This window comes from Sus scrofa, chromosome 3 (assembly GCF_054392235.1).
Source record: "Sus scrofa isolate SSC_HxYL_T2T_F1_AM1 chromosome 3, Sscrofa_HxYL_maternal_Yorkshire_Landrace_v2.0, whole genome shotgun sequence".
Lineage (NCBI taxonomy): Eukaryota > Metazoa > Chordata > Mammalia > Artiodactyla > Suidae > Sus > Sus scrofa.
The window spans coordinates 70,607,767-70,621,931 of NC_139385.1; the positions used below are offsets into that span (position 1 = coordinate 70,607,767).

The window sequence follows — 14,165 nt, forward strand, 5'->3', positions numbered from 1 at the left end:
CATCTGCTGGTGACAAAGGGATACAGCAAAAATGTGCTCCCCCTTTGACCTTTCTGTTTCCTGCTACAGCTTGCAGGAATCTACCATGGCAAGGGGTGACTGTCCACGTCTGTCCCAGTGGCCTTGTAGCTGCTTTGCTTGTCCGCCTGCCACCACTCTTTGGGTGTTTGCTAACATTCTCACCCTGTCTCCAGATGCAGAGTGAGGCGGGAGGTGGCAGAGAACAGTTCACACCTAGTGGTGTCTAGCCAGTGTAAGCAGCCAAGCGGAGGCCAGGGCTAGACCTGGGTCAGGCTGCCATCCTGGGATGGAAGGATGCCTGGGCTGGGGGACGAGGTGCCCCAGAACTCAACAGGATCCTCTCTCCGTCTGTTTACTGCTGGCTCGTCAGCAGCAGAGCAGTGCTGGACACCTGCCATGCCAGTCAGTACGACGTGTACCAGGGCAGTAGGTCAGTGATGGCTAAATGAGAGAATGAGGAGACCATAGTCTGGGGATGAGTGACGAGATGGTCCAGGATCACCCTGCCAGCTGAGCCCAGAACCGTGGTTCCTGACCCCTAGTTGAGAGCCCTTCCCCTGGGCCACACCCCTCATCAGTGCACAGAGACCCTGAGTGTCATCCTGGGCTCTGGCTGATACGGCTGTTCCCCCAGAGCAGGTGCCTTTACCCAAGCTCTCTGTGCTCCAAACACTTCTTAACTGCTTGAATGCCGCTGCTCCCCAAACCAACTAACCAACCAACCCGCACTAAAAAGCAGCTTGCCTTCTCTACCTGCTGTGTGGCAAAGGAGTGGTAGAACGAGCCAAACCTAAAACTTGGGAGGTCCCCAGTATATAAACCCCCCAGGATGCTTCAGCCCAGGCCTCTTTCTCCACAGATAGTCAGGGCAGTGGTGCCAGGTAAGATCCTATAGATGCTGAAGTTTGAGCCAAACCATACCATTCATAGTAGAGCCTCTTGGTCCAATGCACAAAGGGAGAGGGAGTGGTGTGAACTTGTCCTCAGTGTTTTTTTTCTCTTTTGGGAGGGATACAGGCTGCACCACAGGTGTCCTCTGAACCTTCTGGGAAGAGGCATTTCCCTAATGTCACACACCCAGAATGAAGCAAAAAAGCCCAATCATGTGCTTTTATGATGCTTGCCACTACGACATTGATACCCCTCCCCACACCTCCACACACACACACACACACACGCTGGAATGTTGGTGTCTGCTTCACCATCCAACTCTCAGAGAGGGACTCGCTGGCGGTGCTGTCCAAGCTCTCACAACCACGGGGCATTCCTGGGTCTTAGAGGCACAGGGCTTGACCCAGCCCCACCCAGGACTGGCCCTTTGTCTCCCACGATGGCTTCTGTATCACCCCTCCTGGTAGTGGGACACTGTGGTCCTTGGCTCAGAGCCTTCCCTGTGAAGAGAACTCCACAGATCTGTGCAGCATTTGTTTTCAGTCTCTTCTTGTGCATCATCCTATTTGACTGGACCACCAGATGGAGATAAACCAGCCAGTCTCGTGGGTGCTTGTCCAGGTGCCCTCATCTGGTGGGTGGTACAGCACAGACCAGCACAAGGTCCTGAGCTCCAGAGCCTCCAGGGTGGTCACTCCTTCCATGGGCAGCTTAGGGTTCAAGCAGCTTTACAGCCAGGCTGCATCCCCCGTTCAAAGGGGCTGACCAGCACTGTGGTGGGGAAAGCCTCTGGGTGCCAGGAGTACAGAGGTAGTCTGCAGAGCAGTGCTGGGCACGGCCCTGGGTCTGTGTGTCAGACGGCCTGAGGCCCTCACTCCCTGGGCAGAGGGGGTGGGGCCGGGGAAGGAGGGGTAGATCCTTGCTGGTGGGATCCACATGGCCCCTCAGGCGTTCCTTTGATTTCAGCAGAACCCAAGTGGTGTTAGAGTTTGCAAGAGGCTTGGTAAATGGACTTATGTATTAGGTAATCTCATTTTAGATAAAGCAGTTCTGCAATCTCTTAAAAAGATTTTCTCAGCCAAGTCCCTTGATTCTTCATCCTATAGATAGTGTGTGATCAAAATATTTTACTGATTTGGGGACTTCCCGTTGTGGCTCAGTGGGTTAAGAACCTGACACAGTGTTCGTGAGGATTCGGGTTTGAGCCCTGGTCTTGCTCAGTGAGTTAAGGATCTGGTGTTGCCACAAGCTTCGGTGTAGGTCGCAGAAGCATTATGGATCCAGTGTGACTGTGGCTGTGGCGTAGGCTGGCACCTGCAGCTATGATTCCACTCCTATCCTGGGAACTTCCATATGCCACAGGCGGCCCTTAAAATGTGTGTGTGTGTGTGTGTGTGTGTGTATGTAACTGATTTTGGGAAATCAAAAAAGCTGGGACATAAGTTTAGCACTAAGGCTTTGAAACCTCAGATTCTAGTTTTCAGCCTTAACATGGACTTGCTATGTGACTTTAGCTTGATTATTTAACATCTCTGACCCTCACATTCAGTGTGAGAAATGGAGATTAGAATCATGCCTACTTCCTAGAGTTGTTGGGCATGCAACAACTCTAGGTGCTTAGAGCCATGCTCAGTAATTGGCCCCTACCGCTTTTTTTTTTTTTTTTGGCCCCTACCGCTTTTAAGTTTATATGATTTTTTCCCATTATAGTTGATTTAAAGTTTTCTGTCAATTTCTACGGTACAGAAAAGTGACCCAGTCATACTTATACACATATTCTTTTTCTCACATTATCCTCCATCATGGTCCATCACAAGTGACTAGATATAGTTCCTTGTGTTACACAGCAGGATCATATTGCTTATCCACTCCAAATGCAATCTATCAACCCCAAACGCAAAGTCCATCCCATTCCCTCCCCCTCCCGCTTGGCAACCATAAGTCTGTTCTGCAAGCCTGTGAGTTTCTTTTCTGTGGAGAGGCTCATTTCTGCCCTATATTAACTTCCAGATATAAGTGATATCATATGGCATTTGTTTTTCTCTTTCTGACTTACTTCACCTAGTATGAGAGTGTCTAGTTCCATCTGTGTTGCTGCAAATGGCATTATTTTGTTCTTCTTCTTCTTCTTTTTTTTTCTTTCTTATTAATGATGGCCATTCTGACTGGTGTGAGGTAGTACCTCATAGTAGTTTTTTTTTTTTTTTTTTTTTTTGGTCTTTTTGCTATTTCTTGGGCCGCTCCTGCGGCATATGGAGATTCCCAGGGTAGGGGTCCAGTCGGAGCTGTAGCCACTGGACTACGTCAGAGCCACAGCAACGCGGGATCCAAGCCGTGTCTGCAACCTACACCACAGCTCACGGCAACGCGGGATCGTTAACCCACTGAGCAAGGGCAGGGATCGAACCCGCAACCTCATGGTTCCTAGTCGGATTCGTTAACCACTGCGCCACGGCGGGAACTCCTCATAGTAGTTTTGATTTGCATTTCTCTAATAATCAGTGATGTTGAGCATTTTTTCATGTGCTTTTTGGCCATCTGTATATCTTCTTTGGAGAAACGTCTATTCAGGTCTTTTGCCCATTTTTCAGTTGGGTTGTTGGCTTCTTTGCTGTTGAGTTGTGTAAGTTGTTTGTATATTTTAGAGATTAAGCCCTTGTCAGTTGCATCGCTTGAAACTATTTTCTCCCATTCTGTAGGTTGTCTTTTTGTTTTTTGTTTTTTGTTTCTTATGGTTTCCTTTGCTGTGTGAAAGCTCATCAGTTTGATTAGGTCCCACGGTTTATTTTTGCTTTTATTTCTGTTGCCTTAGGAGACTGACCTAAGAAAACATTTGTAGAGTTGATGTCAGAGAATGTTTTGCCTGTGTTCTCTTCTAGGAGGTTGATAGTGTCTTGTTCTACATTTAAGCCTTTAAGCCATTTTGAGTTTATTTTTGTGCATGGTGTGAGGGTGTGTTCCAGTTTCATGATTTACATGCGGCTGTCCAGGTTTCCCAGCACCACTTGCTGAAAAGAACTTTCTTTTCTTTTTTTTTTTTTTTTCCAAAATGTGAAACATTCCTTCTTGGTTTGGTTCCCTGGATACCAGGCCAGCCCTCACCAGGGCTTTCCTTTATGCCTACCCTGAGATCATGGCTGTTTGGGGCTCACAACAAATGGAAAGAAGACATATTGTATTCATTCTGAAGCAAACAAAACTTCTCAATATTGCCATCCTCGAAGCCAACTCTGTTAGTCTGTCTTGGAATTGTTCTCTCCTTCTTAGTGACCTAGTTTTATCCATTCTCTTCAGATCTGCGGAAGCAAATGGCACAGTTGTTCAAGAAATAGTGTAGTTGATGGAGTTCCCATCGTGGTGCAGTGGTTAATGAATCCGACTAGGAACTATGAGGTTGCAGGTTCGGTCCCTGGCCTTGCTCAGTGGGTTAAGGATCTGGCGTTGCCGTGAGCTGTGGTGTAGGTTGCAGACGCGGCTCGGATCCCGTGTTGCTGTGGCTATGGCGTAGGCTGGTGGCTACGGCTCCGATTAGACCCCTAGCCTGGGAACCTCCATATGCCGAGGGAGCAGCCCAAGAAATGGCAAAAAGACAAAAAAAAAAAAAGTGTAGTTGAGAGGAATATCTTTATTTTCTAAACTAAGCCAACTATTTGGTGTATTTCACCTTCTGAGAGTAAGCGCTATTCCACCACACCTTTTAGAGCCATACCAAAGATTACCTTTCCAAGCTGGGGCCACACCTTCTTCTCTCAGAGCCTGTTTGACAGCTGGGGCCCCAGGAGTTGTGCAGCCAGCAGAGCAGAGAGGAGGGCACTCGCTGACCTTCTCCCAGTAGAGCCTGGGCTTCCTTATATCACCTGCAGGGGAGGTATTCCTGACCACTAGGGCGCTGCTGCCCTAGTCTCTTGTATTTAACCTAACTCCATTACAGTTAAGACAGTGCCAGGGAGCCTCCTCTCAAAATTTAAATTTCACTCACTGAAGGAAACCTGGCAGTCTTCCACTTTTGCTTTCTTTTCTTGGGCTTTTGCAGTCTTATCAAGGAGGCCTTCTGGGCACAAACCAAACGTCCCTCTTCAGGCAATCTCTGTTCTTCTGTGAGCATGTGGGTCAGGTCTGGATGACGAGGTCTGCCTTCCTCCAGCTCCTCCCACGTCCAGGGAGACAACAGCAGTGATTTTGTTCACTGCGTGAGCTCTCCTGCTGTCAAACCCACTGGCACGGAATCATGGCAATTTCTTATGAGCCACACAGTTTATAACTGAGTCACCTCAGATCCTTTCTGGAGCAAATCAAGGTATAAAAAAATAAATGAATATGTAAAGTATCAATAGCAGAAATGTACTTGGTAATGAAACTTCTGGATAGAACATAATATACAGCATTTCTGAACCTATCTACAGAATAGAAACAGACTCACCGACATGGAGAACAGACTTGTGGTTGCCAAGGGGGAGGAGGGAGGGAGTGGGGTGGATGGGGAGTTTGGGGTTGGTAGTTGGGGTTATATATGTATGACTGGGTCACATTGCTGTACAGCAGAAATTGACACAACACTGTAAATCAACTATACTTGAATTTAAAAAAAAAACAGCATTTTCTCCCCTATACAACCAGAACCATTTAAAGAATACATATTTACAGTGCTTGCTAATTTTCATTCATCCGAAGTGTCGCTATAACTGCTGTAATGAAATGAGATAGGTTTAGGGCCTTCTAAAATTGGGAAATTTTGCCTTGCTTGACAATTTCAGTAAATTAAATAAATAGCATTGTACCCTGAGAGATGTAACTTGAAAAATTATAAATTCTGTTTTCTAAATTTGTTAGAATGAACTGTTTAGGGATTAAATGAGCTAATGGCCTTTACTCAGTATATTCTATTTTTATAAAATTGTCAAGTGTGGGTGATTTTTGAACAAATATTCATGTAGAGAATTTTTTTTGTTCATAAACATCATACATTTATTTTATTTTAATTATGGTAAAAAGCACATAACAAAATTACCATCTTAACCAGTTTTAAGTTCAGTCATATTAAATATATTCATATTGTTTTGCAACCAATTTCCAGACCTTTTAAATCTTATATATATATTAATATATAATGTGTATATTAGATTTAAAAGTATATATATGTATATACACACACACATGTTTATCCAATCACCTGCCGATGGACACTTGAATTGCTTCCATCTCTCGGCTACTGTGAATAATGCTACTATGAAGATAGATTGCAAATATTTCTTTGAGACAGAACCATTTTTAAATCTCAGTTGCATTCTGCTCTGTTAACCTGGCTGATTTTGACCATAAGAAAATCAGTGACTCAACCCGTAAGACCGAACTCATTTGGCAGTATTTGTTCACATAGTATCACAGAATCATCAGCATGAAGACTGCAGCCTCAGTACAACTGAGTGAGAAGGTTGCAGGGCTGGGGTTCATACCTGGGAAGGTGTATTTACCACAGGCCCACATCCCTGCTGCAAGGGAGGCTGGAAAAGTGAACATCAACCATTTTCAGCTTCCAGTATATAAGGTGAAAACTTCCCTACACCAGGCAGTGCGGGTCATTGCTGTGCGGGGAGCTGGAAGAGTGATTAACGTTTGTTACACCAGTTCACCAGCATTTAAAATTTTCACACCCCGTTAGGTCACAACTGTCCTACCTGTCTTGAGTGACTTGGTGTGGCTGAGATCACACCAGGACACATGTGCTTGGTGGTGAACATAGGTGTAGGACCGACAAATTGTTGGTGCTCATGTGGTCATGGGGAACCTTGGAAAACCTCTGTACTTGTGTCCGTGCTGGTTCTGCTCCGTGGGTTGTCTTTGGAACCAGGTCTTAGGTCCCCCTTAAGTCCAACTCCTTGAGAGTCCGTCCCTTCCTTCCTTCCTTCCTTCCCTCCTTCCTTCCTTCCTTCCTTCCTTCCTTCCTTCCTTCCTTCCTTCCTTCCTTCCTTCCTTCCTTCCTTCCTTCCTTCCTTCCTTCCTTCCTTCCTTCCTTCCTTCCTTCTTTCTTTCTCTCCCTCCCTCTCTCCTTCCTTCCTCCCTCCCTCCCTTCCTTTTCTGGCCGCAGTAGCTTGATGTGGGATCTCACTTCCCAGATCAAGGATTGAACCTGGGCCCCTGGTAAAAGCACTGAAGCCAAACCACTAGACCATCAGGGAACTCCCCATTCTTCCTTTTTTTTTTTTTAATGGAAGTTCCCGGGCCAGGGATTGAATCTGAGCCACAGCTGTGTCAATGCCGGATCCTTAACCCACTGAGCAAGGCCAGGAATCTAACCCACATCCTCACAGACTCTATGTCGGGTACTGAACCCGCGGAGTCATAGCAGGAACTCTGCATTTTTCCTTTCTTGATCTGTTTTTGTACTTGTGTTCAGGAGTGGATCTAAGTTTCACAGAGCCCTAAGCTTTTATAATGGAGGAGGGGGCTTTCTCACAAAAAGTCATAAAAAATTTGAAGAGCACACTGTTAGAACGCTGCCCAGGACCCATGAAGCTAAGGGGCCCCGAAGCTTAAGCTTCACTGTAAATCTCCTGCTTATATGCATTTCTTTTCTTTTTTTTTTTTTTTCCTGTTAAGAAAATGAAGGCATAATTTGCCTACAGTGAAATTTACTTTTTGATTGTGTAGTTCTATGAGCTTTGACAAATGCATGCAGTCATGTAACCATTATCACAGTATAAATATAGAACAGTTCTGTCACGTCCAGAAATTTCCCCATGCCCCTTTGAAGTCAACTCCCCCGCCTTCCACCCCCAGCCTCTGGCCACACATCTGTTTTCTGTCTCTAATAGGTTTGTCTTTTTTAGAATGTCGCATAAATGGAGTCAAGTGACATAGAGCCTTTTAAGTCTGGCCTCTTTCACTTAGCATAATGCATGTGGATCTCACCCATGAGGTTGTGTGTCTCGCCTGCCTTGTGCCAGCACCGGAGATGCTGAGATGGGGCAGACCCAGTCCCCACCCTCAGCGAGCTCACAGCCTCACGAAGAAGGCTCTTGGAACATCACCATAGGCTTTTTCTTCAATGTTTAATAGACACAGCTTCACCCCACCAGCTGTCTTATTCTGATCTACTTGGCACTCCAACCACTTTGTGATTGCCCTGAGGAGAAAATCTCTTACCTTCTTGAGGTATCATGTCAGACTGGAAAGAGTAAGGGGTTTGAAGCCAGGAAGACTCTTTTTTTTTTTTTTTTTCTTTTTAGGTCCCCACCTGCAGCATATAGAGGTTCCCAGGCTAGGGGCTGAATCAGAGCTGTAGCTGACAGCCTACACCACAGCCATCACACCACCAGATCTGAGCTGCATCTGCGACCTACACCACGGCTTATGGCAACACCAGACCCTTAACCCACTGAGCAAGGCCAGGGATCTAATCTGTGTCCTCATGGATACTGGTCGGGTTCATTACCACTGAGCCATGACCAGAATTTCCCCAGGTAGATTCTTGAATCCAGCTCACCCACTTGGCAGCTCTGTGACCTGGTGTTAGACGCAGACTGTGGCACAGAGGAGTGTTGAGTCAGTATCTGTTGAATGAATGAATGAATGAGTATAACCTCTTTCAGTCCCAGATCCCTCCTGTGAAAAGGGGATAATGGTTGCAATTTCACTTGACTGCTCTGGGGATCAGTGCTTGGTGCAGCACCCGTGGGCATCAGTAAAGGTTTACCCTTTTCCCCTCCCCTCCCTTGGAGCCCCTTGACACTCTCCCAGACAGGCGCTGGTACATTGGGTAGACCTGCAAAAGCTGGCTGGGTAGGCGACACCAGCACCTGCCATGTGGGAGCCAGAAGGGCATGAGCTGAGCAGACACATTCCCAGAACATCCCACAGCTACCCCACAACTACCACCCTGAGTCCAGCTCCAAGAGCCCCACCCCCACTCTCATGGTGCAGACAGGAAGGCCCATCAGACCTTTCTGCTCACCAAGTATATTCCTTGTAGGGGCTTTAGAGAAAGGCCACCAGGAGGAGAAAACCATAAGCCTTTACCAGGGGACCCTCTGGCTGAGAGTTGGGGCTTGGCTCTCAGATCCTGGGAACAGATACAGGCTGGGAGATGGGCAGCCACAGGATAGTTATGTGAAGGAAATCTGATTTCTCCTTCAAAACACACTCAGCAAGATTCCAGTAGTTGTTATGAATCAATTATTTGTATAATTGAATGTTTACTGGCTGCCTTTCCTATCAGAGGGCCCAAGGCACATAATAGATGCTCAACAAATACTTAATGATTGGAGGAAAACTGGTTTGCACCCAAAAGAAATGGCATTAGAAGTGACTATTTCTGTAGAAGGGAGGGGAACTAGTATTTGTCCTTCCTCTCTACTGTCTGTGGGCTGTTAAATCTTTACCTATAGTCTCCTTGTTTAATCTGTGCAGTGGCTGTTGAACATAGGTGTTTTTCTTCTCTACATTCAAGGAAGCTGGTTCAGAGTAGTTAAGAAACACACTCATAATCCCATAGCTAGTTAGTGATGGACCTGGATTTGAACTCAGGTCTGATCTTAAGGCTCAGCTTCTGGATTTCTTAAGAATAGAAATATCTACAATTTATTATTATTATTATTATTTTGTCTCTTTGTCCTTTTTAGGGCCACACTCGCGGCATATGGAGGTTCCAAGGCTAGGGGTCTAATTGGAGCTGTTGCTGCCGGCCACAGCAACACCAGATCCAAGCCACATCTGCAACCTACACCACAGCTTATGGCAACGCCAGATCGTTAACCCACTGAGCAAGGCCAGGAGTCGAACCCGCAACCTCATGGTTCCTAGTCCGGATTCATTTCTGCTGCGTCACGACAGGAACTCCCAGAAATCTCTGCAATTTAGATTTAAAAAATAAAATAGGCGTTCCCATCATGGCTCAGTGGAGACTAATCTGACTAATATCCCTGAGGACGCAGATTCGATCCCCAGCCTTGCTCAGTAGATTAAAGATCTGGCATTGCCGTGAGCTGTGGTCTAAGCTGCAGATGTGGCTCAGATCTGGTGTTGCTGTGGCTGTGGTGTAGGCTGGGAGCTGTAGCTCTGATTTGACCCCTAGCCTGGAAAACTCCATATGCCATGGGTGCGGCCCTGAAAGACAAAATGTATATATACACATATATAAATATACACATACACACACTCAGGAGATTCCCTTGTGGTGCAGCGGGTTAAGGATCCTGCACAGGCTGCAACTGCAGGTGTTCCATCCCTGGCCCAGGAACTTCCACATGCTGCAGGTGTGGCCAAAAAAATATATATTCAGGCTGGTGCTTGAGCAGGATTTGAGTGGGTTGGATTGCAGAGTTTAATGCTTAACAGCATGAATTGAAAATTTGAAGCATAATTGTACTGTTTTGTGCTTTTCTAAATTGGATTTGGGAGTATTTCTGTAATCCAATTTACATTTGGATTTTTGCCACACACATTACACACAGCTCTAAATAAGCAATAAAACCCCTCTCTGTTCTCGGGCGATATGTGGGCTGAAGAACGGCCCTGAACTTCAGGGCAGGAAGCATGGGTTTGAACCATACTGGATGGGGAAGGGGCCTTTGGGAGGTCCCTGAACTGCTCTGAATCTCAGTTTTTCATGTGTTAACTGTGACAAGACCCCCCCTCCCCCACCCCATGATCCCAGAGGGCTGTGGTGTAGATCAAAGGAGCAAATAAGTCAATGAGATGTTTGTGAGGGGGTTCCCCTAGGAAGAGTTTTGTATGTGTGAGGAGTCCTGCAGCGAGGAGTCAGGCCTGGGAAAAGAAAGGCTCTGCCAGAGAGGGGTCAGTAGAATCATGTGCCAAAGTGAGGAAGGAGGATGTGGTTTGTTTCTGTTTTACTAAGATCAGCTTGGATGGAGAGATAAAACTTATCTCTTATTTGTGTGAACAGTGTATGTGCTTGGACCCCTGGAATTATCCTGTCACCTGGCGTCAATAAATACGTAATGCAGGGCCAGAGTGGGACTCTCTTGGGCAAGGAAGCAGGCAGCATTCTCCCTCCTTCTCTCCCAGTCCTCATTCATTTATTCATTCATTCAGGGCTCACTGCAGGTTCTCAGCCATGTGCTACGGTCAAGTTCAGAAGGCAGTGTAATGGAGGTCTCCTATGGTGCAGTAGATTAAGGATCTGGTGCTGTTACTGCAGTGGCTCAGATTTGTTCAGTGGTGCAGGTTCGATCCCTGGCCTGGGAATTTCCACAGGCTGTGGGTGTGACCAAACCAAAAAAAAAAAGGCAGCCTGTCATGGGCAGTGGGATCAGATAGACCTGGCTTCAAGGCCCCCTCCCCTGGACAATTGTGAAACTCAGTTCTTTGATGTCACAAAATTCCAGTTTACTCATTTGTATTATAAGGAAAATAATACTTTCTGTCTCCTAGGGTCATATGCAGATGATAAGTGACAATGGTTGAAAAGAATTTTACACAGTTCTTGGTACATAATGAGCACTCCGTGAATAAATAGTAGCTTATAACTCATAGTAATATAATCTCCAGGGAGCCAAATGCACAGGGGGGACAGTTCTGCTGTTTTCATATTTTCTTCCTCTAGCCTTTGAGAAGGTCACAGTGGGGAAGTAGAAGCAGAGGCCCAAAGGTTGGGCCCCATGGCAACCAAAGCCCAGGTGGTTTGCTGTGCCCTGGGAACCTGCAGCTATGCACCCAGTCTGAGAAACTGCCCAGCTTAAGTTTGCATAACCACTGAGAGTAAGGATATTTCCTACAGAGCCCAGTCAAGAGCAGGCTTGCTCAGCTGCATTTAGAACCTAGGCCCATAGTGTGGCTGAGACAGTTCTTCAGAGCTGTAGCATGAACAGGCCCTGGAGGTGTTTTGTGGATTTTGTGAATCCTGCCTTATTACGCATAGACCCTTCAATATCAGCAGGTTGTCTCAGAGCTTGGAGGCGGATGCCTGGTCAGCTTTATCCATTTTGGAGACAAATACACACACACACACACACACACATACACTTATGAGTATAAATTCCTCCAAATGCCTTTTTTTAAATGACAAGTTTATTGAAATATAATTAGTAAAATGTACTCTTTTCAGTATGAGTTTTTTTGTGTGTGAGTTTGAATTCTGAGTTTTGGTAAATGCATGCAATTAAGTAACCACCACCACAATCAAGATGCAGGGCAGTCCATCATTCCCCAGATTCTTTCACTCTCCTTGTAATCAACCCTCCCACCATCTCTAATCCTGGCAACCACTGATCCGTTTTTGGTCCCTCTAAATTTTCCTTCTTCAGAGAACTGTGTATATGGAATCATACAGCATCTTGACTTTGGGATTTGGCTTCTTCCACCTGGTGTAATGCCTTTGGGACTCCAAATGCTTTTCTTTTCAAATGGCCACATCCACAACATATGGAAGTTCCTGGCCCAGGGATTAAATATGGGCCACGGCTATGACCTACAACCGCAGCTATGGCAGTGCCAGATACTTTAACCCACCATGCCAGGTTGGGGATCACACCCATGCCTCTGCAGAGACCCTAGCTGTTACAGTCGATTCTTAACCCACTGTGCCACAGCAGGAATTCCCCAAATGTTTTTGTCTTTTCTAGGGCTGCTCCTGTGGCATATGGAGGTTCCCAAGCTAGGGGTCTAATCGGAGCTGTAGCAACCAGCCTATGCCAGAGCCACAGCAACACAGGATCCGAGCCGCGTCTGCCACCTACACCACAGCTCACGGCAATGCCAGATCCTTAACCCACCGAGAGAGGCCAGGGATCGAATCCACAACCTCATGGTTCCTAGTCGGATTCGTTGACCACTGAGCCACGACAGGAACTCCCCCAGATGCTTTTAATTGCAGCAAAATGAGTGGTTCTGAAATCAACATGGAAAGCCAATAATATTCCTGTGTACCATTAATAACCATTAGAAAATCTAATTTTAAAAACTCACGATACCACCCCCCAAAAAAAGACCCCTGAAGTACTCAAGAATAAATAAAACAAAACATGTCCAAGATCTTTATAGAGACATGAATCAATGAAAGAGACCATGTTCATGAAGAGAAAAACTGATTTAAAAGATGGTAAATCTTCCCAAGTAAGTCTGTGAATTCAGTGCACTTCCAGTCGAAATGCCGATAAGGTTTTTCATGGGACTTGACAAACTTGTCCTGAAGTGCATCTAGAAAAACAAAGTGCTAGGAATAAGCAAGACCATTTTAAGAGTATCAGGACTTATTATAAAGCTGTGAGAGTTAAGACACTGTGGTGTAAGTGCATGGTTAGTTAGTAGGCTGGTGTAACAGAGTGGAGAGCTGAAATAATACCTGCTCATGTTAGAAGACCTTACATATAGCGATGGTAGAATTGCACATCCTTGGGAAAAAAGTCAGTAAATGTGACCGGGACAGTTGGGATCCATACAGAAAAGAATGAAGTTGAATCCCTAACTCACGACATACATAAAGATAAGTTCCTAATGAATTAAAGCCGAATAGTGAAAAAGCAAACATTAAAGAGTGTTATGAGAAGATATATGTGACCAGGAGTTCTTCAACAAGACGTTTTAAAAAAACAAGCTATATAAAAAAAAAAGATTGATATATTTATCCACATAAAATTTAAAACTTTTATACAACAGAAGGCACCACAGCAAAGTTAAAAGGGCTCTTTATTGGGAAAAGAAGTTCGCAATGCCTATGTCCAAGGCATAACTTATACCCAGAATTCACAAAGAAGTCCTAAAAATCAGTAAGAAAAAGATAACCTAATGGCAGGGGAGGAAAGGCATATAAATAGTCCAGTTAAGGGGGCCAGATGGCCAAGAGGCACAAAATGTTGATCAACTTCACTTGTAAATGAGGAAATAAAAATTAAAACAAGCACGAGATACCATTTCACACCCATCAGACTGGCAAAAATTTCTCAACCTGACTGTACTAGTTTGGCAAGAATGGGGAACATCAGAACTTGTTTACATTGCAGAAAGGGGTAGAAACGGGTATAGCCTCTATAGGGAGTGGTTTTGCCTTGTCTGGAGGAAGGTGGGGCAGTTGCTGTGACCTAGCAGTTCCACGCTGTGTGTGAACTGTAAAGTCTCACATATCCAGGAAGACTCATGTAAGATGCTTAGTTCAATCCTATTTGTAGTGATGACTTGAACAGACCCTAAATATGCATCAGTAAAATGGATAAAGGAGTTCCTGTTGTGGCTCAGCAGTAACGAACCCGACTAGTATCCATGAGGACATGGGTTTAAGCTTTGGTCCTGCTCAGTGGGTG

The 14,165-nt window shown here is 45.6% G+C and overlaps 1 protein-coding gene and 1 long non-coding RNA gene across 22 annotated transcripts in view; both read left to right on the forward strand.

Moving 5' to 3' along the window:
* The window catches only part of REEP1 (receptor accessory protein 1), a 122,572-nt gene that overhangs the window by 40,001 nt on the left and 68,406 nt on the right, over positions 1-14,165 (forward strand). The window lies entirely within an intron of this gene.
* LOC146404696 (uncharacterized) lies at positions 7,828-13,503 on the forward strand. The gene is made up of 3 exons (XR_014841537.1): positions 7,828-8,190; positions 9,923-10,527; positions 10,565-13,503. It is a non-coding gene; the product is annotated as an uncharacterized LOC146404696 (long non-coding RNA).